The following is a 4,414-nucleotide window of genomic DNA, read 5'->3' as shown; positions in this document are numbered from 1 at the left end:
GGCTGGTAGTTGTCACCAGCAGAGACCAGGGGGAGGTGTGTGTAGGAATCTGAATCTCATGCAGTGTTTCTATTTTTTATTAAATTCACTAATGCTATCTGATTTCTTTGCCAGATGAGGTTTTACAGTATTGTAATCGGGACTCTCTTTTTATCATGTCAAGATAAATTTTAGCTCTGGAGAATCTTTGTTTTTATATTTTCAAGTCTCTGAAATAAGCTACTTAACAGTGTATCCACTTAGTACTCTTAAGGTTAAGTGAGCTGGCTAACTTAAATGTATACATTTATGCAAATGTAGTAGCTGCTATTAAGTTTACTGATTGTGTTTGAATAAACACTGATTATGTCCTGTGATTGCAAGGAAGTATGACTAAGACCACGTGCAGTCTCCTAAATCTGAGCCAATAGCTTGCTTTGTTCAGAAGTGCTATTATTTGAAATATCTAAGGGAAGTAAAAGATGAAACTATAAAAGAAGTAAGATACAATAGTGTACTAGTCTTAAAAGCTTGGACATATGTTGCCTATCTAACATAATGTGTTTACAAAGAAACTGTTGTAACTGGAATTCTACAGGGTCTGTCCCTAGTTATATTCGTGCAGTACATTGAATAGCTGCATTTACAATGAACTATTAAGAGAATAAGAAGAATGTAAAAAATGTTAGTGTTTTATTGCAGATTTAGCATGAGAAATGATCTACAAGCTTGCAGAGCAGTTAGTCAAAAATATTTTAAATAGTTTTGCCTAGCAGTCAAAGGTAGCCATTCAAATGCAATGTGTTCTTTCTGCCAGAAGATGGTGCCCTAAAACACATTCAGTAATTCCAATTTTTTAAAGCTGTGATATCTGAGAACGAGTATTTTTAAAAATATGTTAGAGCAAGGTGAAAGTCCCAAAACTTAAGCAATGAAGTCTTTGTGATGCTTGAACTCTCATTTATATTCTAAAGTAATGGGATATAAGCAACACAACTTTTTTTTATTATTCTTGGTTCAAAACAAAACAGACAAAGGAGAAGGAATAATCATTACAAGAAACATTACCAAGAAACTGCTCAATTTAAAAAATGGAAAGCAGGGCAGTAATTCCCTAAATAACAATAATGTCTTCACCTTCTGGACTTCAAAGTATAATTTCATTGTTTTCTCAATGCTGTAGAGGAGAAGGAGGGAAGTTGAAAAAAAAAATCAGGTAATATCCAATCTGATAAGCAAATCTGTGGAGTAGCTTCATGATTTTCAAGTCATTACATTGATGAAGTGAGACAAATCTGTTGTGTATTGTGATAGTAAAAATAGGTATGATATAAAATGCAGTACCAGAAGTCAGTGGGATTTTTGCCATTGTCTTCAACAGGGCCGAAGCCGCACCAGTGAATTCTTATATTTACGGATTCTCTGCTTTGTTCTTAATGAACTATTTGCAGCCCAGGGAGACAAAATCCCCAGGCAGCCTGTCAATTCTCTCTACAAGTTGGCTTGGCCAGAGTTTCCTTGAAGGCACTGGCAATTAGAAGAAATAGGAGTCCACTGAGTGTGAGGCCCAGCCGGTTGATATTCACAGATCAATAACTCCACCTGGCTTTTTTGCTCCCTTTAAATCTTAGACAAAGGAGTTTATTTAACAGAAGCAGCTGGCTTTCCTTAATATCTGATTTACTGATATAACTTAAAATCAGACGTAAGGATTACCACACCAAATTACGAAATGAATTTCAGCTTTTATAATACTGTCAGGTAGCTCTATGACAGCTGTTGAAGAGGAGTTTTCTTTGTGTAAGAATGAGTCTTTTTACAATACGTACACTTTGCTGCTGGTTGTTAAAATTAAGCAAATATATTTTAAATACAGTTGAGAGGAAAACATGCTGGGATTGTCAAATTGTAATTGTCTGGTACTTTGTTTTTTTCTTATATATAGCAGGAAGGAGAACATACTTGCAACAGCAGTTTTAACTCTAAACTTTCTGTTTGCAAGGCCTGGCACATATGGTCCTCTGTGAGAAACGCAGCAGTGCTCAAGTGTGTTACGTACCACTGCAAACATATTTATTTTACCCACATGGGCTACATCTGTGGCTGCAGCGTGGATAAATGTTATGTTCATTATGTGTATGACAGGATATGATTTACTGGTGAAGAGCTGGTTTGTAGTATTACCCCGATGTAGGGCTTAGACAGGAACATTGTACAGGAATATTCAGGCCCAGGGCTGCAGCAGATTTGCCTGGGCCTTGCTTTGAGGATTTACTTACTGAGCATAAGCTTTCAACAGTAACAGTAAGTGATTCTTAATCATTTGATCCAAATTGCTTACTAAAAGGGGCTGTTTTTTCAGATTCCCCAGATTCTCTCAGTCCCCGGTATGTTTTTTTTCCATGAGTTCATACTAAAGAAAGCAGATGCTTTAACTACTTATGTACCAAGAAGCTTAACATACAAACTTGCTACCTGCTGGCAGCACGAGGTAGTACAGAGCTGAGCTGCCTCAGAAGGCTGGAGGAGGACCACGGTGCAGCGCCGAGCCCCCAGCTGCTGAAGGATGGCAGGCACCCGTGCTCAGGCTCCTGCCTTCGCCCAGCACCAGCGCTGCCGTCCCCGTGCCACCCCTGAGGATAGGAAGCTGCTCTTCCCCCCAGAGAAGTCCTACCCACTCCATTAGAATAATAGTAGTCACCTAATGTTGAAAAGTTAAAAAAAAAAAAAAAAACTTGAAAGACAGTATATTAGCTTTCCTCCATATATGCTTTGATGGCCCGGGTTGTCCCACGGCCTCTCATAGTTGCTCAAGATGGCAATCTTATAAAAATTGGCTGTAAGTAATTTAAAATAATGCAGATCATCCTAGCAAAGGCCCCACAAGCAATTCGGGAGTGCTCTTGGTGGGATGTGCACCTGCGCGCTTGCAGGCAGTGGACCACGAGGTGCTCCCTCCTCCAAGTGAACCTGGGGCAGGAGTCCCGCTGGGCTCAGAGTAACTGCGATTTCCATGGGCTCTGTGGCAGTAACTTGTGCTGGGTGCTGTAACATGGCACGTGTTGGCATCGCACAGCTGACAGCATAGTTCATGTCTTTGCTGATGGTTTTACCAGAAAGTCCAAGGTTTGAGTGGGACGGGGAGTTGAACCGCCCTTTTGATCCGGGTCAGCGTTGCGGTGCGTTTGCTGGAATGCTTTTGCTGCTGACACCCAGGGCCTGCGTCGTGTTTGTTGTCTGCACGGACAGCAGCATGCACCAGGACACACAACTGCAAGAGGCACTTCCAACGCCTGCAAACTAGAGGCGAAGCCTAACCTATGGAGTGGTAACATCCACAAGCACAAGGCAACCACACGCTTAGGAGACCAGCAAAACGTGCAATGAAAACATTAGAGATGTAAAAACATAGCAGAGCTTGACCTCCAGGACTGGTTGTATTTGCACATACATCTCCTTAGAAAAATACGCGGGCAGTGAGCTGCCTCTCCCACTGTCTCAGGTGTGCTTCTCAGGTCTTGCTCTGCACACTGAGATGGTTTGTTGGACTTTTTTTAGCCTGCCCCCCCCCGCACACATAAACAAATAGATTGCCAATCAATTGCCCTCCACAGCTGGGGACATTTTTAAGTACACAGTTGCTTTTAATGTTTAATTAGGTATGATAACTGGATAAAATGTTCTTGGCAGCACCACGTGCCTCCAGCTCACACTTCTCCCCTTGTGGGGTGCTGCACGCGGCACCGCTCAGGTAGCTTCGGCCAAGGCTACGTCAGCGTTTCGGTGGCACATGCAAACCGCCAAGGGGATCCATGGCTGAGCTGGAAAAGCTCCTCTCGGCTATGGTTTCGCATGGAAGGTCTCGACTCAGTAACCACTTCAGAGGTGTTTTCTGACATTATGTACAAATCCAAATGGCGAGCCGCGCCGCCTTGCCTGTTTTGGGATGGCTGGATAAAGCCTTCGGAGGGCTGTACAAACAGTAGCACGCTTTTCTAAACTCGCGTCAGCTCAGATTGCTTTGGGCCACAACACATTAATGGTATATTTATCACTGCCGTTTTTTAAAGACTAGATGAACAGCTGTGCCGAAGCTCCGGTCCGGTCCCTGGAGCCGGGCAGGCCCGGGGCCCTGCCGCAGGTGCCAGCGCCCCCCGGGCCCCCTCACTGAAGGGCACCGGGCTCAGCCCGGGCGCCGGCTGAGCAGCGGCCGCTCAGGTGAGACCGGCGGTTTAACGGTCGCGGGCGGGGCAGCCCCCTCCCCCCCGAGCGCTGCGACGCGGTTAGTTTTCCTTAAAACGCCTCTTTCTGCCTCACGGATTTTTCCGAGGGAAGCGCCACAAGCCGCTCGCCCCGCGGATGCCCGCTCGCTCGCTCCCTCGCTGCCAGCGACTCCGCTCAGCAGAGCCGCCCGCCGGCAGCGCGGGGCCCGGCG

This window comes from Apteryx rowi, unplaced genomic scaffold, assembly GCF_003343035.1.
Source record: "Apteryx rowi isolate R43461 unplaced genomic scaffold, aptRow1 scaffold_1, whole genome shotgun sequence".
In the NCBI taxonomy this organism is placed as follows: Eukaryota; Metazoa; Chordata; class Aves; order Apterygiformes; family Apterygidae; genus Apteryx; species Apteryx rowi.
The sequence above is the reverse complement of the archived record's forward strand: the minus strand, read 5'-3'. Positions refer to the sequence as shown.